The 22,590-nt window shown below is 45.5% G+C and overlaps 1 non-coding gene across 1 annotated transcript; it reads right to left on the bottom strand.

The window, feature by feature from the left end:
• Positions 1-4,488: 4,488 nt before the first annotated feature.
• Positions 4,489-4,595, bottom strand: LOC120916639. Its single transcript, XR_005744050.1, has one exon. It is a non-coding gene; the product is annotated as a U6 spliceosomal RNA (small nuclear RNA).
• Positions 4,596-22,590: the final 17,995 nt, after the last annotated feature.

Here is a 22,590-nt window from a genome sequence, read left to right as displayed (position 1 = left end):
CTTAAAGTGATATTAAAGTCTTGTTTTTTTCCTTTAAAAAGAACAAACATGCTATACTTAACTGCTCTGTGGAATGGTTTTGCACAGAGCAGCCCAGATCCTCCTCTTCTTGGGTCCCTCACTGGCCCTCCTGGCCCCTCCCTCCTGCCCCCACAACAAGCAGCTTGCTATGGTGGCACCTGAGCCGAGTCACTGCTCTGTGTGTCCATTCAGACATTGAGCCACAACTCAGCCCCCCCCTCTCTCCTCATTGGCTCACTGACATTGATTGACAGCAGCCGGAGCCAATGGCCCCTCACTGCTGTCTCAGCCAATGAGGAGGAGACAGCTGAGACTCTCATGCAACATTCACTGGATCAAGATGGAGCTCGGGTAAATTTTTACCTTTACAACCCCTTTAAACTGTGTAAGGGGTTCTTTACTGTTAGAATGGGAAAGTTGTAGAACTCCCTTCAACAATTGGTCAGCGGGAAGAGTTAACGATTTAAATTTAGTTTTTTTAAAAAGGCATCTTAGTGTAACTAATAAGCAGAGATATGGGAAGTGGTAGAGACATAAATGCATACACATGCACACAGGGAGAACTGGATGGACTGATGTCTTTATTAATCCTTACAAACCGTGTAACTATGTAACTATATTATTTGCAAAAAGTCAATCTGTATTTTTTTCAATAGTGCGATTTAGTCTGCTTAGGCTTTCACAATTATGGAAAGAAGGTGTGTGCTTGAAACAACTGATGCAGCATATGCAGAATATTCCACTATGATGAATATTCCACTATGTGAAATGGAAAGGTACACTTTAAGAAAACCTTTGCTTAGAAAAAGATAGTAGTTGCCACTGCTGACCTTTTGTTTCTGAAAATACTAGTTGCCTGGAAATGCTGATCCAATGACTCCAAGTTATGCAAATTAGTACCGCTTTCTCAAAGATTAACAATGGCAGCCTATATACTTCTATTATGATGGGAGAATTCAGCTATAGTATAATTTGATAATGCTGATTTACTAAAGGAGTTAAAAATCTTTACTCAATAATCCAGTCATTTGAAAAGCAAATTCTTCTTTATTTATTCATCTGCACGACTGGGTATTAAAAATAAAAAGGGCTTCAATTTGTTGAGTGAATAGACTTGACTTCTTTGCTAAATCAGTCTTACTTTTTCAGAACATTTGTTACTCTCAGGCCCCATACACACGACCGAGTTTCTCGGCAGAATTCAGCCAGAAACTCGACCGGAGTTGGATTCTGCCGAGAAACTCGGTCGTGTGTACACTTTTCACGAGGAAGCCGACGAGGAACTCGTCGGGCCGAAAAGAGAACGTGTTCTCTATTTCCTCGTTGTTCAATGAGGAAAGTCGGCCCGTCGAGATCTCGGCGGCTTCCACACTGAACTCGACGAGGAACTCGATGTGTTTGGCACGTCGAGTTCCTCGGACGTGTGTACGGGGCCTCATAACGACTTTAGATTATAAGCTCCTTGAGGGCAGGGACTGATGTGAATGTATAATATACAGTGGGGAAAATGATTTATTTATATTAATTAATTATAGAGGTAAGATGCTTCATATAGTTGGTTACAAGGTTTGCACACATCTCAGAAGGGATTTTGGTCCACTCTTCTTTTATAGATCTTCTTTATATCCTTTTGGTTTCTTGGCAAATCCAAGTTTCAGCTCCCTCCATAAATTGTCTATATGATTAAGGTCTGGAGACTGGCTAGGCCACTCCACTACCTTAATGTGCTTCTTCTTGAGCCACTCCTTTGTTGCCTTGGCAGTATGTTTTGGGTCATTGTCATGCTGGAAGACCCATCCATGACCTATCTTCAGCGTTCTGGCTGAGGGAAGAAGGTTCTCATTCAAGATTTTACAATACATGGCCTCGTCCATTGACCCCTTAATGGGCAAAGTCAGACTGTACCTTTAGCAGAGAAACTGTCCCAAAGCATAATGTTTCCACCTCCGTGCTTGACTGAGGGTCATAGTCAGCATTTCTCTTCCTCAAAACACAGCGAGCCAAGTTAAAGCGGAGCTCCACCCTAAAGTGGAACTCACGCTGATCGGAACCCTCCCCCCTCCGGTGTCACATTTGACACCTTTCAGGGGGGAGGGGGGTACAGATACCTGTCTAAAGACAGGTTTTTGCACCCACTTCCGGCCACACAGTTTCGGGAAAACTGCGGGCATGACGTCACCTCCCGTCCTCCCCCCGTTGTGCTCTGGGAACACTCGGCTCCCAGAGCACAGCGGGAGCCAATCAGCGGCGCAGCGCAACTTGGGCATGCGCTGTAGGGAACCGGGTAGTGAAGCCGGAGCGCTTCACTCCCTGGTTCCCTCACTGAGTATGGCGGGGGGAGCAGCAGAGTGACGAGCGATCTCTCAAATCGCATGACAAATCCCTTCAATGTGAACCTAGGCTTATTCTCATCTGACTACAGCACTTTCTCCCAATCCCCCAATCCCGCTATGAATCATTTCGATGTTCATTGCCAAGCTTCAGACAGGCCTGTACATCAGTCTAGGAGAGGAAGCCTGAAGGGAAAGTCATCCAGCATCCTACAGCGGTACGTTCGGCCTGGTTAGACAGTGAGGGACCATGAGTGAGGTAGCTAGCCTGTTAGAGCAGCTGAAGGCTGTGGCGGAGGTTCATGGAGCCGCTGCAGAATTTCAATCCATGGTGGCCTATTGTGTTACCAATGGTTTGTTTGGTGACTATGGTCCCAACTGCCTTGAGATCATTCACAAGTAGGGATGAGCCGAACACCCCCCCCCCCCCCCCCCCGTTCGGTTTGCACCAGAACCTTCGAACAGACCGAACGTTCGCGCGAACATTTAGAACCCCATTGACGTCTATGGGACTCGAACGTTTGAATTCAAAAGTGCTAAATTTAAAGCCTAATATGCAAGTTATTGTCGTAAAACGTCTTTGAGAACCCGGGTCTTGCCCCAGGGAACATGTACCAATGGAAAAAAAGTTTTAAAAACGGTTGTTTGTTCAGGAGCAGTGAGTAATGCAAACTACAGAGGACACAGACAATAAACCACGTAAGAATACTGCAGCTAGCACAATCACCTGCCTGCCAGTAAATTAGGAAGAACTGATCTAGCTAAACTTTATGTACAACACCTGGGATGTATATACAGTATATCCTCTACACACTGTAACATTAACTGACTAGCCTGCCTGTCTGACCGCCTGCTCTATCTACCTGCAAAAAATGACAAAGACAAAAGAGAGAAGCGCCTCTGAGTATACTGCTTTTAATTTTAAAACATAAAAATATATCCAGCACTTACATCATAGTAGTATGGTGCAGTCGTGGGAGCTGGTGTACATCTGTAGCAGACAGTCCGCAAAGCATGAGAGCTGGGCAGCCGGAGGGAGCCGGGGAGAGAAACGGCTAAGTCCTCGTTGTTGTGCCGCTGCTAGGCAATGAGTTCATCAGCTGTTGCGTGACGTCAGATCGGACGGAGGCTGAGGGGGACCACAACGCGTTTCAGAGCCTGCGCACGGAAAAGACCAGCGCGCTCCTTTTTCAAGTGTCTTGTCTTTTCATAGTGCATGCTTGGCCAATCATCAGCCAGCGATGCCGCAGTGAATTATGGTCTGTGAAGCGTAACTCGAATTTGGCGCGAGCGACCCGTTTTGTTCGTGTTTCGACGAACGATCGAACATATGATGTTCGAGTCGAACATGAAGCTCATCCCTATTCACAAGCTCCTCCTGTGTAGCTCCAGGCTGATCCCTCACTTTTCTCATGATCATCCTCACTCCATGAGGCAAAATCTTGCATGGAGCTGCAGACCGAGGGTGATTGATAGTTAGTTTGTATTTCTTTCATTTGCGAATATTTGCTCCAATAATTGTCTCCTTCTCCTCAAGCTTCTTGCTGATGGTCTTGTTGCCCATTCCAGCCTTGTGCAGGTCTACAATCTTGTCCCTTGATTCCTTTGACAGCTCTTTGGTCTTGCCCATGATGTTGAGGTTTGAACAGAGGAAAAGATTTTTGTGGACAGGTGTCTTTTATACACGTAACGAGTTGTCGTTAGGAGCACCTTCTTAACCACTTAAGACCCGGACCTTTATGCAGGTAAAGGACCTGGCCAGTTTTTGCGATTCGGCACTGCGTCGCTTTAACTGACAATTGCGCGGTTGTGCGATGTGGCTCCCAAACAAAATTGGCAACCTTTTTTCCCACAAATAGAGCTTTCTTTTGGTGGTATTTGATCACCTCTGCGGTTTTTATTTTTTTGCGCTATAAACAAAAATAGAGCGACAATTTTGAAAAAAAAACAATATTTTTTACTTTTTGCTATAATATCCCCAAAAAAGATAAAAAAAAAATGTTTTCTCAGTTTAGGCCGATACGTATTCTTCTACCTATTTTTGGTAAAATCGCAATAAGCGTTTATCGATTAGTTTGCACAAAATGTATAGTGTTTACAAAATAGGAGATAGTTTTATTGCATTTTTTTATTTTTTTTTTTAATGGAATGCTACACGAATTTGCGTGTCATCCTTGCGCAGGGGCCATGCTAATCTTCTCTGTATCGTTCCAATTTTAGTATATGTGCTGCCGAAGCGAGCACGTTTTATTGCATTTTTATTAATATTTCTTTTTTACTACTAATGGCGGCGATCAGCGATTTTTTTCGTGACTGCGACATTATGGCGGACACATCAGACAATTTTGACACATTTTTGGGACCATTGTCATTTTCACAGTAAAAAATGCTATAAAAATGCATTGTTTACTGTGAAAATGACAATTGCCGTTTTGGAGTTAACCACTAGGGGGCACTGAAGGGGTTAAGTGTGACCTCATATGTGTTTCTAACTGTAGGGAGCGGGGGTGGACGTGTGACGTCATTGATCGTGTTTCCCTATAACAGGGAACACACGATCAATGACAGCGCCACAGTGAAGAACGGGGAAGCTGTGTTTACACACAGCTCTCCTCGTTCTTCAGCTCCGAAGGACCGATCGCGGGACACCAGCGGCGATCGGGTCCCGCGGTCACGGAGCTTCGGACCGTGTCGCGTGCACGCGCCGTCGGCGCGCAACCCCACAGATGGGCTTAAAGGGCCACGTACAGGTACGTGGATGTGCCCAGCCGTGCCATTCTACCGATGTATATGGGCGTGAAGGGGTCCTCAAGTGGTTAAAGTGACAGGACTAATCTGTGTACCACATGCGCACATACTGTAGTCAGTCTGTGGGAGCCAGAATTATTGTTGGCTGGTAGGGGATCAAATACTGAACTGCAACTCAATTTATAACATTTGTATCATGTGTTTTTCTGGATTTTTGGTTGATATTCTGTCTCTATCATTTAAAATACATCTATGATAACAATTATAGTCCCTTTATTTCTTTGTAAGTGGGCAAACTTAAAAAATCTTCAGGGGAATAAATAATTATTTTCCCCACTGTATAAGGTGTTGCATAATCTGATGGCACAATATATTAACCACTTGCTTACTGGGCACATAAACCCCCTTCGTTCCCAGGCGAAATCTCAGCGTCCGGCACTGCGTCGCTTTAACTGACAATTGCGCGGTCGTGCGACGTGGCTCCCAAACAAAATTGGCGTCCTTTTTTCCCCACAAATAGAGCTTTCTTTTGGTGGTATTTGATCACCTCTGCGGTTTTTATTTTTTGCGCTATAAACAAAAAAAGAGCGACAATTTAAAAAATATATATATATTGTTTTACTTGTTGCTATAATAAATATCCCATTTTTTTTTTTAAAACTCTTTTTTTTCTCAGTTAAGGCCGATACGTATTTTTCGACGTATTTTTGTAAAAAAAAAAAAAAAAATCGCAATAAGCGACTGGTTTGCGCAAAAGTTATAGCGCCTACAAAATGGGGAACAGAATTATGATTTTTTTTATTATTTTTTTTTTTACTAGTAATGGCGGCGATCTGCGATTTTTATTGGGACTGGGATATTGCGGCGGACGTATCGGACACTTTTGACACAAATTTGGCGCCATTCACATTTATACAGCGATCAGTGCTATAAAAATGCACGAATTACTGTATAAATGTGACTGGCAGTGAAGGGGTTAACACTAGGGGGTGAGGAAGGGGTTAACTGTGTAGCCTGGGTGTGTTATAACTGTGTGGGGGGAGGGGGGTGACTGGGGGAGGTGACCGATGCTGTGTCTCTACACACAGAGCTCCACGTCCCTACTGTCACCTGCCGTGTCACCGACGATCGCGTGTACCCGGCGGACATCGCGGCCGCCAGGTACACGCATCGGGTCTTCGGCGATGCGCCGGGACAGTTTTTACCCGTCGCGCGCCACCCAGTGGCGCGCGCGGGTAATGCACATAAAAGGCCGTGTTTAAACGGCCACTTGGCACTTGAGAGCCGCGCTGCGGACGTATTTTGTCTATAGCGCGGATCTCAAGTGGTTAATACCTGAAATAATAATAATAATAACTTAGTTTCAAGTTTCAAATCAAAACACCAGGCTTGTCCTATTAAATGCAACCATGGAAAATGCCAGCATGTATATTCATATCACTCTCATGTAACCCCCTGCACAGTTGTATGGCATTAACAGACTCTGCTCTCCATGCTGCTCCTCTGTGCTGACATTTTAGCACCGGTGCAAAGCTGAACTCTGGGAGAGAGAGAGGAGATCACTAGCACTATAAGCCAAACACACGCTCTACAGTACACATGTGCTGATGGTGAATATTCCACATGGGGACAGAACCAAGACATAACCTCATCAGAATACTGCATCTCCATCACCCAATCAAAAGCCTTTGGCCCTGTACACACGATGGGCCGGATTCAGAAACGAGATACGACGGCGTATCTCCGGATACGCAGTTGTATCTCTCAGTGCGAGCAGTCGTATCTATGCAACTGATTCAGAGAATCAGTTACGCATAGATTTCCCTAAGATCTGACCGGTGTAAGTGTCTTACACCGTTGTATCTTAGGCTGCATATTTACGCTGGCCGCAAGGTGGCGCTTCCGTATAGTTACGCAAGGAATATGCTAATTAGGTATTTACGCCGATTCAGAAACGTACGTCCGGCCGGCGCATTTTTTTACATAATTTACGTTAGGCTTTTTCCGGCGTAAAGTTACCCCTGCTATATGAGGCGTAGCTAATGTTAAGTATGGTAAAGTTACCCCTGCTATATGAGTTACCCATGATTAAGTCACGTGTCTAGTGATGTAACACTGCATTGGCAACTGGTAGAGATTCGCTTTAAAGAGGAGTTCCACCCAAATTTGGAACTTCCTCTTAACCCACTCCTCTCCCCCTTACATGCCACATTTGGCATGTAATTTTTTTGGGGGGGGAGTGGGGGCTTCAGCACGAGTGGGACTTCCTGTCCCACTTCCTCCTTCCTGTAGGCGACTAAGCTTAGTCGCCTTCAGGAAGTGGCTGCTGTTGGCGATCGCCTAGGACACGTCACAGGTCCTAGGCGATCTCCTGGCCAATTACACGGCGCGGCGCCGGGCCGCGCCGCTCGCGCATGCGCAGTGCCGCGCCGCTCGCGCTCGCGCATGCGCAGTGGGTGCCCGGCCGTGAAGCCGAAAGCTGTCACGGCCGGGTGCCCACACTGAAGATGAAGACGCCGGCCGGGGAGGGGGGGAGAGGAGCGGAGCCCCGGCCGGCGCGTCGCTGGAGCGCTGGAGCAGGTAAGTGCCTGTTTATTAAAAGCCAGCAGCTACACTTTTTGTTGCTGCTGACTTTTAATAAACACACAAATGGCTGGAACTCCCCTTTAAAGATCTTCTAACCATCCAGGCTCAGTGCACAGAATCCCTGCTGCCCCTGCCATAGAGGTGTCATTTGTAAACATCACATGCTGCTGTATGCAGCTGAGCCCAGCGAGTCTTTACATTACTTCAGAAATGTATTGCTTTAGTGCTTAAGAACCCTCTTACATTTTAAGCGTATATATTGGTAGTGTGTTCGTGTGGGAGGACTAACAATAGTTTATCCATTTACTACACAGAAAAATATGTGCTTAAAGTGAAACTAAACTCTACTACTAAAATCAATATTAACTATGTTATTCTTTATGCTTCTAACATAAGTAGACAGATAGGGAGGTATATCATATCTTCTTGTTTTAGCCTTTTTTTTTCTAATTTCTGCAGTTTCTTCCTGGTTTCTGGCCTAGGCCAAAATTATGTCCTACATCCCAGGTGTCTTTATATGCGTTTTTTTTTTTCTTCCATTTGGAGGAGGTGAGGAGTGGCTTCTTTCTGAGCTAAGCACGCGCTCCTGCCTGCATACTTGAGCTAAGGGCATATGGATTCCATCCTGCCCTTACTAAAGATGACCACAGCTAGAAATGCTTACAACCAGGGGACTGAAGTTAAAAAAAGATACATTACAGAGGTCTAATGAGCAGAATTCTGTCCAGAGGAAGCTAGATTGTAGTTGCTAAGATCTACTGTATTTGTGTCATTTGCTAAACAGCCAACCAGCCAGGAAAAGGGTGACATGATAAAGGTGAAGGATACTCTGGTAGTAAAGTGTTGTTATGCTTGGCCCCTTCACTAGCAGCTGGCTCCTTACATACTGGGACTAGATCTGCAGAACAGATTACCTAGACTGCCAGTCTGTAGGGATGGGCAAACGGTTCGGCCCGAGCATTCTTTCGTTGTTTGGACTTTCGGCGAATAGCCAAACAAACGGGTCCCTCGACCGTTTGTTTGGCCCCCGAACCGACCACAATGCATTGCAGGGCTGAACAGTGCATTGCAAGCCCTGATTGGCTGAAGCAGTGAAAGCTTCAGCCAATCAGTGCACAGAGCACTGTGAGGCCCTGTACACACGAGCAGACATGTCCGATGAAAACGGTCCGTGGACCGTTTTCATCGGACATGTCTGCTGGGAGCATTTGGTCTGATGTGTGTACACACCATCAGGCCTAATTCCCCACGGACAGAAAACGCGGTGACGCGGCGGTGACGATGACGCGGCGACGTGCGCGAACCAGGAAGTTCAATGCTTCCACGCATGCGTCGAATCACTTTGACGCATGCGGGGGATTTCGGTCCGATGGTTAGGTGTACTAACCATCGGATATGTCCGACGGACAGGTTTCCACCGGACAAGTTTCTTAGCCTGCTAAGAAACTTTTGTCCGCTGGAAACCTGTCCGCTAGGCCGGAAAAATGTCCGCTAGGCCCCACACACGGTCGGACATGTCCGCGGAAACTGGTCCGTGGACCAGTTTCAGTGGACATGTTCGATCGTGTGTACGAGGCCTCAGAGTTATGACTGGACACTGTCATCATGACTTTATTCAATTATGGCTTATTCCCGCCCCACAGTATAAAAGTATTCTTCCAATGGCAGCCATTTTTAGTGTGATTTTTGCGTGTAAAAGAGATAGAACAGGGCTATGTTCCGTGCTATTAGTGTGCTATGCTGTGCTATTTTGCTTCAATTGTCAGTGAAGAATATTAGTTTAGTGTCAGTCTAGGGATACTGTGAGTATAGTGAGGAGGACCATCATGCAGCTTTGCATAGTGTGCAGCTAGAGTAGGCACAGATCAGATTGAGTGTAACTGTAGTGTAGTGAGACTGTGTCATTCATACATACTTTAGTGTAGAGTAGGGGGACAGCTCAGATAGTTTCAGTGTAGTGTAGTGAGACTGTGTCAGTAATCTTTACATTAGTGTAGAGTAGGGACAGTTCAAAAAGCGTCAGTGTAGTGACGATTGAACACCATCTATTTGATTGCGTTACTGTGAGTTTAAGCCATATAGTTTTGTGCCTTACTGCAAGATTAACGCCATTTACTTCTGTGTGCGTTACTGCCAGTTTTTTAACGCCATATAGTTTTTGTGCGTTACTGCCAGTTTAACGCCATATAGTTTTGCGCGTTACTGAAAGTTTAACGCAATGTACTTCTGTGTGCATTTCTGCCAGTTTAACACCATTTACTTCTGTGTGCGTTACTGCCAGTTTAACACCATATAGTTTTGTGTACGTTACTGCCAGTATAACACCATTTACTTCTGTGTGCGTTACTGCCAGTTTAACACCATATAGTTCTGTATTCATTACTGCCAGTTTAACACCATATAGTTCTGTGTAAAATCCACCTTACTGCTGACATGTGGTCCAACAAGCATGGGCAGGGATGATATATTCCGTTCACAGCACACTGGGTAACGAAAGGACGCAGGACAAGGCTTGGTGATGCAGCTTGTTGTGCCCCCACATCTCCATGCAGCTGGTGGTGATGATGCCAGAGCTGTGAGCTCTACCGCCTCCTCCTCTGCCACCTCCATGCCCTCCTCTGTAGAATTGTTCAATGAACATCAGGTACCCCTAAGCATTCGAAGGGCTATTCCCAGAGTCAAGATAAAAGGTACCATGCAGTGCTTCAGCTGGTGTGTTTAGGGGACAGGAACCACACCGGAGCAGAGATTCTTGCAGCTCTGCAGGGACAGGTTTAGGGGTGGTTCACACCACACCAGCTGGAGCCAGGAATGGTGGTGTGTGATAATGTCTCAAACCTCCTGTCTGCCCTTAGATAGGGAAAGTTAACACATGTGCCATGCCTGGCACATGTTCTCAATTTGGTGGTGCAGCATTTCCTAAATACTTACCCAGGGTTGCAAGATGTGCTGAAGCTGACCAGAAGAGTCTGTAGCCATTTCATACAGTCATAAACAGCCAGTGTTCGGTTGGCTGAATTTCAGTGGGAAATCCTCCTGCCCATAAACTGCCCGATTTGTGACATGCCCACCAGGTGGAACTCGATAGGTAGAACTCGACTTTGTTAATGCTGCAGCGGAGGGACGTCAACGAGTACCTGTACTAATACGGCACAATGACAGGCTCAGGCCACCTCTGCTTTTTCCCCATGCCAATGGCTGATCATTAAGGATGCATGCAATGTATTGTCACCATTTGAGGAGGCGAGCAGTGACAGTGCATGCATCAGTGACACAATCCCTGTTGTGTTCCTGCTGGAGCAGACTCTGTGTGGCATTATGGACAGGGCACTGGAGGAAGAGCAGCAGGAGAAAGAGGAGGACTTCCTTTTTCTCTCAAGACCCACTTTATCCAGACACCATCATTCCTATGTCACAGAACACACAGGAGGAGAGAGGGGAGGAGGATGAGCAGGAGGATTCTGGCACTTTCATAGGCTTCGAAGAAGAGAAAGACATGCGTCAATCTGTAAGCGATGGCTTTCCAACCCCTGGACCCTTGGGATTAGTACATGGCTGGGAGGAAAAAGTTTCAGATGCTGTCATCCTGAGTAACCCAGATGAGTTTGCTTCTCAAGCCATGGCAAATTTGAGGCGCATGGGCAACCTCATGCTTCAAAGCCTGCGAAAGGACTCAAGAATGTGTGGCAAAAAGGAGAAGGATGATTACTGGTTGACAACCCTCCTTGACCACCATAAGGGGAAGGTCTCAGAACTCACCCCATCCCCACAGAGAGTGCAGAAGATAATATCTCTTGAGGACACGTTAAAGAGGATTTTATTGAACATTTTTCCTGACTCCAGTAGGTTACAGTGTCGTGGAAAACGTCACTTTGAGTCTTCTGTTGTTCAAGAGAGGAGCGTTGGAGAAGGCGTCCGCCTAAGTGAGGCATTTTTGGATTTTTTTTTTGTCCTCACCACCCAGGGCTGTTAGCTTCCACATCCCATTGGCAGCGTTTACATCACATGGTGGACGATTACCTCGGGGCCAAAACAGAGATGGAGAGCATTCCAGCTGACCATCCACTGACTTACTGGGTCATGAGAATAGACCACTGGCCAGAACTTGCCCACTGGCCAGAACTGCTATTGAGTTGTTGGGCTGCCCTGCATCCAGCGTGCTTTCAGAATGGGCATTCAGTGCTGCAGGAGGTTTCGTTAGTGATCATAGAACTCGTCCGTAAACACACTCCGTGGACAGTTTGACTTTTATAAAAATGAATCAGTCCTGTATTACCAGATATGAAGCCCCTGATGCCGATGTCACTGTCTTTTTGGGATGTGGAATCTCTGCGGGACTTCTAGGCTGACTAGCTTTTAGGGTGTTCAATCATTTCATCTGGAAGAATGTTTTTAGTATAGGTTTTATGGGCACAATTAAGTTACCTTAGATAATTATATTAACAATAAATATAAAAACAATGACACTATCATTTGAATTAAGACGATTGCTGAATTAGTGCACCGATATTTAAAAATAAAATAAAAAATATTAGAGAATTTTTAGTGCCCAGACTAGCCATCAGGTGATCTCTGGTAATTTTTACAAAGAGATGCTTGCTCTTGCCAAACCGACCCTACCTTCTTTTCCCTTGTGTATCCATTAAGTAAAATTAGAAGGCATCCATTTTTTTCCACACCAACAGAGAGTTTGAGCCTTTGCAGCCTCTTGTGACACTGGCTCCCATTTGAGTAGTCTGCATTTGAGGAGGGAGGGAGTGTGATATTAGATGAGTTCAGTGGGGAGGGACAAAATGGGTAAGGAAACTAATAGAAATGGCAGGGGTCAAACACAAAGAAGAGCAGTAATGTTACCCCCATAGTCATGTAACAATTTTTGGATGTAGTGATTGTCTACTAGACTGGAGCATTGTCATATTGAAAAAGTCCACATGTTTCCACATACCTAAAATAACTGAAGATTTTCACCACTGAAGCAGTGGAAATAGTGTGGGAGTCTATGAAGCATCTCTTTAAGTCACAGTGGCTAGGCCCGGCCACAGGCATTAGTCACAGGCAGCGCCTGAACCTATTGGTCAGTGATGATGTGGGTTCCAGGGCTGACACACTCAAAAGCAAGGACCCCTGGACTACTTGTTCTTGATAATGTACCACTGGCTGAAGCTGGCCCAATATGTGCTTGAGGTGCTGGCCTACCCTATTTCAAGTGCCATATTAGAGAGGACCTTCAAGGTAGGGGGCATATTTTTAACTAAGGGTGTCTAGACAGCATGCCCTAACTCTTTTTATCAAAATTAATCAGGCATGATTACAGAGGACTACCAAACACCCACTGTAGAAACTTCAGATTGAAACAAATTTGTCTTGTTAATTTTTTTAAAGAAAAGACCAAAGACATTTTCCTGTTGTTCTTGCTCCTGTTGCCAACATTGCCACTTCCTGGCACTTCTCTTTCTTCTGCCAAAAAACAATGAAACCCCTGAAATTCAAAAAAGTCTAATGCCCCGTACACACGATCATATTTCGGGTTTTAAAAAACAAAGTTTTTCAGGCTCTAGAAAAAAAGACAGTTTTTTCAACTTCATCATTAAAGCGGGGGTTCACCCTGTTAAAAAAAAAAAATATGTTTTTTTTATTAGACCATTACATTCGGCATCGTAGCGCGAGCTACGGTATGCCGGTCTTACATTTTTTATCCCCGTACTCACTGTGCTATGGCTCATTGAAGATTCCGGGGAATGGGCGTTCCTATGGTGAGAGAAGGTGATTGACGGCCGGCCCTGGCACGTCACGCTTCTCCGGAAATAGCCGAAATAGGCTTGGCTATTCACGGCGCCTGCGCATAGCCTGTGCGCAGGCGCCGTGAAGAGCCGAGACCTACTCCGGCTGTCTTCGGGGAGCGTGACGTGCCAGAGCCGGCCGTCAATCATCCTCCCTCTCCATAGGCACGCCCATTCCCCGCGGGAGTCGGATTCTTCAATGATCGATAGCACAGTGAGTACGGGGATTAAAAATTTAAGACCGGCATACCGTAGCTCGCGCTACGATGCCGAATGTAATGGTATAATGATGTGAAGGAGGGTGAACCACCGCTTTAAAACGGCCTTGCCTACAAACGATCGTGAAAATAAAATGCTCTAGCAAAGCGCGGTGACGTACAACGCGTACGACGGCACTATAAAGGGGAAGTTCCATTCGGATGACGCCACCCTTTGGGCTGCTTTAGCTGATTTTGTGTTAGTAAAAGACGATTTGCGCTTTTCTGTCTGTTACAGCGTGATGAATGTGCTTACTCCATTACGAACGGTAGTTTTACCAGAACGAACGCTCCCGTCTCATAACTTGCTTTTGAGCATGCGCGGGTTTTTCACGTCGTTAAAGTCCACACACGACCATTTTTTACAACCCGAAAAACAACAACGTTTAAAATGTTGTGAAAAAATAAAGCATGTTTGAAAAAAACTTGGGCCGTTTTTCAGAACCCGAAAAATGCTCTGAAGCCCACACACGATCGTTTTAAATGACATTTTTAAAAAAATGATCATGTGTTCGCGGCATGACACTCAATTTTTTTTGTAAGACACGTTGTTATGCCTTCTTTCTCCACATTTAGCCCTGTTTCCCTGCTGACAAATTGTTCTCATGCTTTACAATTTTAAACACCTATATGAGAGTCAATGCTATAATTTTTGTGTAGGAAAGCATCTGCCTTTTGTCCCAACATTTGAGCACATTCTAGTTGCTGATGGAGCTGTCCTGCCACTGTACACCATTTTACACACCAGTATCTGAGAGACTACACTCAAGCTGCAATAAACTGTCCTGTTGCTCTCGGTACAATTTTTACATACCTGTATCTGAGAGTCAACAATTACATTTTTAGTAGCAAAACATCTGGCTTGTGTCCCACATTTTGGCATGTTCTAAATAATAATAAACTATCCTGCAGCTGTACAATTTTTTGCATAAAAATATATGAGAACTGGTGCTGTTTTTTAGTAGGAAAACACCTGCCTTGTATTATATTTGGCCCGTTCTAGCTACTGATGAACTGCTGTTGCTGTAAAAAAAAATATGCACTTGTATATAAGAGCCAATGTTCTTATATATATATATATATATATATATATATATAAATAAAACAGCTTTCTCTGTATTGCACCTTTTTCCACTGGTACCATACTGTCTTGCCACCATTCAGTTGTTATACACTTGTATCTAAGTAACTACCCTCTAATATTTTTGTAAACAAAAGCAACTGCCATTTGCCCTAGTATTCAGACCACGCCCCCCTCTTCCCCGCCCCTTTTTATGTATCTCCACATGTCCATTATATCTCCCTTGTTTTAATGTACGTCAGTACTGTTTTTAAGCCTTTTTTGATTAAGAAGCTGCTACATTCTGTCTGTATCTCCCGTCTGCCAGCCATACTTCTGCTTATCTGTAGAGAATATGTGGCGGCAGTTACATACATTACATTGGGCTCCAACAAAATGGCCGACGGATGCCCTTAGTAGCAGACATTTCAATGGCCTATTTAAGACCCACTGGTACACCTATTACTCATCCCCTGATGAAGTCATGTGACATGACGCCACGCGTAGGGACAGGAAGTACCAGACCCCACACATCCTAACAGGAGGAACACGAGCACGGCGCTCGTTTTGTTTGGAAACATCTCACCATTGGAAATGTGAGTTTTTAACTTTTCTTTTATTAAACCTTTTTATGCGGAGCTGCACCATTGCCTTCCTTTTGTCTTTTGTTTATATACCCCTCCGAGCACCCAATACCCAGTGGATGCCTAGGTGGTAACGAAAGATAGAGGAAGTACACCTATCAAGACGGATCGCACGAACTCGCTGTTCGTAGGAGATAGGCCCGCTGCTAGAGGCCTCCATGTGAGTGCACGTGCATGTGATATATTATCTTCCACACCTGCAGTCACAGTATTATGCCATATTTGCCCTTGTCTTTCACTTTCAACATGACCATTTGAGTTGGAGATTTTGATGTCACCTCTACCCTGCTGAGCCTGTGAACATACAGTGTGTAAATTGGTTTTAGGCTTTCCGTGCTATGGCCTGGAGGTGAGCCTTTTATACCACTAGAGGTGTGCGCACCAAAGTCTGCTCTTCTACCACGGGATACCCCCTTGGGCCTCTATTATTGTTCACAGTGCACTTTAAGATTTCATTTGTGTTATTTGACGTTTTTACCTCATTACGGTCCCACATCTTCCCTCTTCTGGGACTTCTGGGACTCCATTTGGATTGTGTTTTATTTGAACTTTTTGGCACCCCCTTGGGCCTCTATTATCGTTCACAGTGCACTTTAAGACTTTATTTGTGTTATTTGACGTTTTTACCTCATTGTGGTCCCACATCTTCCCACTTCTGGGACTCCATTTGGATTGTGTTATATTTGAACTATTTGGCACCATTCACATCAACTAAGCTGTTATTTGACTTCTTTACCGATTACGGTCCCACATCTTCCCTCTTCTGGGACTTCTGGGACCTCATCTGGATTGTGTTATATTTGTATTTTTTGGCACTATTCACATTAACCACTTACCCCCCGGACCATATTGCTGCCCAAAGACCAGAGTACTTTTTGCGATTCGGGACTGCGTCGCTTTAACAGACAATTGCGCGGTCGTGCGACGTGGCTCCCAAACAAAATTGGCGTCCTTTTTTTCCCACAAATAGAGCTTTCTTTTGGTGGTATTTGATCACCTCTGCGTTTTTTATTTTTTGCGCTATAAACAAAAATAGAACGACAATTTTGAAAAAAATGAATATTTTTTACTTTTTGCTGTAATAAATATCCCCCAAAAATATATAAAAAAACATTTTTTTTCCTCAGTTTAGGCCGATACGTATTCTTCTACATATTTTTCGTAAAAAAAAATCGCAATAAGCGTTTATTGATTGGTTTGCGCAAAAGTTATAGCGTTTACAAAATAGGGGGTATTTTTATGGCATTTTTATTAATATTTTTTTTTACTAGTAATGGCGGCGATCAGCGATTTTTTTTTTTGGTATTGCGACATTATGGCGGACACTTCGGACATTTTTGACACATTTTTGGGACCATTGGCATTTTTATAGCGATCAGTGCTATAAAAATGCATTAGATTACTATAAAAATGCCACTGGCAGTGAAGGGGTTAACACTAGGGGGCGGGGAAGGGGTTAAGTATGCCTGTGTGTGTTCTTACTGTGGGGGGGGGGGGGTGGCCTCACTAGGGGAAACACTGATCCTCGGTTCATACATTGTATGAACAGAAAATCAGCATTTCCCCTGCTGACAGGAACGAGAGCTGTGTGTTTACACACACAGCTCCCGTTCCCCGCTCTGTACCGAGCAATCGCGTGTGCCCGGCGGCGATCGCGCCCGCCGGGCACACGCACGGGAGTCGGGGGCGAGCGGGGGGCGCGCGCGCCCCTAGTGGCGGCTTTTAGGCAGGACGTCATATTACGTGCTCTCGCCTAGGAGAGCCACCTTGTGGACGTATTTTGATGGTGCGGCGATGGCAAGTGGTTAACTAAGCTGTTTGGTTTTACATGCTTCTCATGTTTGTGATCTTCATCATTTAATTTAATTATAGTGTATGATTAATATTTAATTTATGCTCACCATTACTGACTCACAGACCTCCCACCCTCACTGGCTCTAGCGATTACTCAGTGGTGGGTTTTTGCTACTCACTTCCTTGTGCATCTGCTCTTTACCCTTCCTCACACAGCGCAGTCACCATCATCTATTTCATTCACACATTTCTGGCCAGGACCGGTTCCAGGTAACTGCAGCAGTGCCCCCCCCCCCCATAGTATTTAGCACCGATAGCGCGAGAGCCCTTCCAATTTATTAAGTATTCAGACCTGTTCTAGCTGCTGACAAACTAAACTGCTGTCCACTGTACAGTTTAGTACACACTTGATGATGCGGTGTGGTGGAGCGAAAAAGGAGGCCCACAGGGGATTGATTTGCATGTCCCTATCCACATTCCTAAATTAATAGACTTCTTTTTTCATTTGTTATGAAACTAAGACATGTAGTTAAAGTGTAAATAAGTCACCACAATTTTTTTTTAAATGGGCTCTAGGAGCCCTTTTAGCCAGAACGTGCTAGTCTGTACAACATAGCACATCAAAAAGCAAACACAATTTCCCAGCTCACTTGCTAGCCTGCAACAAACCACATTAACCCGTCTAACAGTTCATGTCAGTTTGTTGCAGGCTGGCTGGTAAGTGAGCTGGGAATTTTTGTTTGTTTTTTGACATGTGTCACCCTTTCATGTGCTCCTTGCTGCAAAGCCCAGTTAGAGGTTGGGGGTGGTTGCCAATTGTTTGTACTGTTGCTGAATTGGTGAGGGGATGCACTGGATACCTTTGCTGCCATTTTGCTCTTGCTAGTTCAGTCCAGTTCATCCCTATACCTTTAAGGAGGGGTGGGCTCACTCCAGGCATACCTGCTCTGAATCTATCCATTATTATATATGTGCTCCAACTTGGGGGACTCTCAAAATGATAGAGCTAGGCAGGGCTTTTTTCTCAGAGAATAGGTGCAGGAACTTCCCCCCTTCTGAGTCACCCTTTGTTTCTGCTTCCTACCCACCTCTGAGCACCATCCTTTGGTTCCTCCTACCCACCTCCTAATATTGCCCCTGTTAGAAAATACAGAACCAAATATTATTTTGTGCTACTAAGTGATTAGCATGGAATTTGTTAATGATAACAAGAATGTCAGTAAGATCAATCCCCGGCAGTGAGCAACACCCCCGCCAGCAACAATAGATCCCCCACACCACAATAGACTTTTCCCCCAGCAACAATAAACCCCCCCCCCCCCCCCCGCAAAACACCACCCCGGCAACAGTAAACTCCTACTAAATTCTGAAGCAACAAGCATCAATAAACCTTTCAGCACACCCCAGCACTCCATGCCATTACATACATTCATTGCTGGAGGTGCCGGAACTGCGTTCCCCCACATTCCTGCTGAAAAAAAGCCTTGCATTAGGACTGCAGTACACTCGGGTGCTGTGACGTGGTCACTGCAAGTTACGTATATATATTTGCCGAAAACCCCCCCCCCCCCTTTTTTTAACAAGAACTGTTAAACAGCATAATTCCGTTTGTTACAGGCTGGCTAGTAAGTGAGCTGGACTTTTTGTTTGTTTTTTGACATGCATTGCCCTTCAATGTGTTCCTTGCTGCAACGGCTAGTTATAGGTTGGGGTGGTTGCCATATTAGCACATCATGGCAAACTTAGAAAACTATCCTCTCCAGTGCTGCAATGTTAGGTCTTCTGTCAGTCACGTGAGTTGCTATCTTCTCCTGGTCTTCCTTCCAGGTTCTGAATCTTCAATTGCTTGGCTGACTGGGCCATGATTTCTTCATTTTCGTGCATGCACATGGGAGCTGCGTATGTGTGGCTCAATGTACACAAGGGATGACAGACAAGGAATATGGGGCCAGATTCACAGAAGAGATACGATGGTGTATCTCCTGATACGCCGTTGTATCTCTGAGATACGCTTGTCGTATCTATGCGGCTGATTCATAGAATCAGTTCCGCATAGATAGCCCTAAGATCCGACAGGTGTAATTGACTTACACCGTCGGATCTTAGGATGCAATTCTAGGCCGGCCGCTAGGTGGCGATTCCATTGTGGTCGGCGTAGAATATGCAAATGACTAGTTACGGCGATTCACGAACGTACGCTTTACCCGTCGCTCTAACTTTACGTTGTTTCCGTCGAGATACGCCGCGTAAAACTAAGGCTGCCCTCTAGGTGGACTAGCCAATGTTAAGTATGGCCGTCGTTCCCGCGTCGAAATTTGAAAAATCACGTCGTTTGCGTAAGTCGTCCGTGAATGGCACTGGACGCCATTTACGTTAATGTCGAAACCAATAACGTCCTTGCGATGTCATTTAGCGCAATGCACGTCGGCATGCGCTCCGTCCGCCCCATTTGAATTAGGCGGGCTTGGGCCGAGCAGATTTACGTTACACCGCCGCACGTTTACAGGTAAGTGCTTTGTGAATCAAGCACTTACGCTGTAAACTTGCGGCGGTGTAACGTAAATGGGATACGTTACGCCGCTGCTGCGCAACGTAAATGTACCTGAATCTGGCCCATGGTCTCTTCTGCCAGTGAAATCCTAGCCATCAGTGGTTTTTTTTTAGGTTTAATTCCACTTTAAGTCTTCTGGTTTCAGAATGCTCTACGATATTGTGCTTGGCCTGCAATGAAAGGGCAAGGTTCCGTTTCTGAGACCTCCGAAGAACAAACTAGCCATTACGCCTCATTCACTTCCATTCAGCAACATATCCACATTGATATTTAGTTTCATCCTTATTGTTTGCCTGTGCTGAAGCAAATAACCAAATCTATGGAATGCTAATATGTCAATTTACTAGAAGTTTTATGCTGAGTTTAGTTCATTTTTAAGATTCAATATTTGGAGTTTTTCAGCTTGCAGTTAAACAAAAATTACTAAGTGCTGGATAGTGACAACATTGGGGGCCCAGGGATAGATCAAACCAGTGGCAATAACCATGGCAGAGTGTTCTTTCTACCTTCTCGTAGTATTTGAAAAAACATTCTGAGAGTTTAATACTTGTGTGGTCCGTGCCGCAACTGTGTGGCATGTTCACCCATGGTGATTGTGGTGACCACAAACATGGAACTCCCTAGCCACATGCAGAGATGCTGAATGGAGAGCACATGATATGTGCGCTGAGTCCCAGCCACACAATATACACATTTTGTTCATGGTTCACTTTAAAGGAAAACTATCATGAGAAAAGTTGCATGGCTATGATGCTGACCTTTGGGCTTTCATACTTTTGGTCACTGACCTAAAATAAGTATGTAGATAAGTACTTCTAACTTCCTATAATTCATCTAACATGCAAACTTTAGAGAGGTATTTATTTTATATTAAGCACATACTTAAAATTTCATAAGGTATCTTTTTAGCCAATATTTATAGCAACTCTGGTTTTATTCTCATTTGCTTTTCTAATTTCTTATACATTATTTCTTATACATTATTGTGACGGTATTGGTATGATATCCCCGTCAACGTTCCCTTCTTCCCATAACGAAAATCACCCCAATATTCCACGAGGAGGGATATCCCTGGAATTGCCCAGAAAGCCACACATGCCAAGCTTACTGCTAGAACAAGACACTTTAATGACACAAAAACTCAGCTTATATGTGGTTACAGCCTGTTAGGAACGCCCCCCTCACACAGTGGGGTTTCCCATACAGATTATAGGAGACAAGTCGGAGCCGACCATGCAGACACGTTTCTTTAGATAAAGACATCAGTGGAGTTAATTAATACACTGAAGCAATCAGAATAATTAACATACTACTTCTCTAATCATTTAGCCTGATGATACAATACACATCTTTTAAGGGTAAACACAGATCTTCTTCACACAACACAATAGATCAATTAACGTTTAGAATAGTGAGGGGACATTAGCACGTCAATAACCTGTCAGAGGAATGAATCACACATGAAATTCCTTTCTACCTCTACCCATATGGCTAGCAGGGAGCAGTAAACTGAGACATATAGGCAAATGTATCACAATGGCCCCCCTTTTGCTCCCTGCTCCGGCAAACCCGGTTGGACCTTCCCTGGTCCAGTAGGGTTGACGGGTTCAGAGCTTTTAGTCCGAGGTTAACTCCGTTTGGCATGACTGACCTCCCTTGACAACTGCTTCAGACTCAGGTATGTCACCGGGTCGTCAGATCACACGCCGGTCAGTCCCCAAGTCTTTGTGTGATCTGCAAAGTCACCAGAAGTCAGTGTGAAGACAGCGAATGGGTCTGTGCGCCGCCGTCTAGGTGTCCCGCTATGGGAGGGGGCAGGTTATGGCTCTGAAGTGACAATCACAGGAGATTCATAAAAAGAAAAAGTTATATTTGTTGAAATGCTGTAGCACTGGTGCTCAGAGTCCGGGGGGGGGGGGAGAGGGGACTCAGAGCCCCATAAGGTCAGCCACCCCCTGCTCCCTCCGCAGCCGCCGGTTCTCCTCTTTGAGCTTCTCCAGCTCCATCTCCAGTTCATGGAGCCTGGGGGGGTCAGCCCGCTGTGACCTCAGGTGGTTGTTCTCCTCCTCCATGCGGCTTATGCACTCCTCCAGCTCTATGTACTCACGGATCAGATCCTGCTTGCTCATGTCCTGCAGGCTTTCCACGTGGTCCTTCATCATCAGGAACTGGGTGGTGGTGTAAGGGGCCACCGGTGGGCCCTTGGCGAACATCTCGGCCCGCATCTGGGGTGCCCGCTGCGATTCCATCTCCTCCAGTCGCTTCTTCTCCTCCCAGGTCCGCTGGTTATATGACTTCCAGGACCTCTTCTTCTTGGAGGGTAGCTGGCGGTGCCTCTTTCTGCCCAGCTCCCTCCAAGGCCCCTCCGGCTCATGGCTGTCGCCCATGACCAGCTGACAATGGTGTTCCCTGTTGTCCGTAATAACAGATTGTACCATGAGGGCTTCGTAAGGGGTGCCCAATGGTTCTTCCTGACCCAGCTCCTGGGGATCCCAAGCCGAGTCTACACAATGGGCTGCTGCTGGTGGGCGGTACCCAGGTTGAGACCAATTTGACCTGGTGTTGTCATTCATGGGGCAATTCTGCTTGAAGTGACCCAACTGTTTGCACCGGAAGCAGCGTTGTTCGTTGTCCTCCTGGCGTGGGTAGCGAGGGCTATATGTCATCGGTCTGTTAGGCGGTTGGTATCTAGCGGCTGGTGGGTGTGAGGGCGCCGTTGGTTGTGGGGGTTGTACCCGTGGTGTGACCTGGTTTGTCTTGCGAGTATCCGCATATTCATCCGCCAACTTCGCGGCCTCTGGTAGAGTCATGGGCCTGCG

The sequence above is a fragment of the Rana temporaria genome, chromosome 10, assembly GCF_905171775.1.
Source record: "Rana temporaria chromosome 10, aRanTem1.1, whole genome shotgun sequence".
NCBI classification, from domain to species: Eukaryota; Metazoa; Chordata; class Amphibia; order Anura; family Ranidae; genus Rana; species Rana temporaria.
Note: the sequence above shows the minus strand (reverse complement) of the source record. Positions and strands in the feature narration are given on the sequence as shown.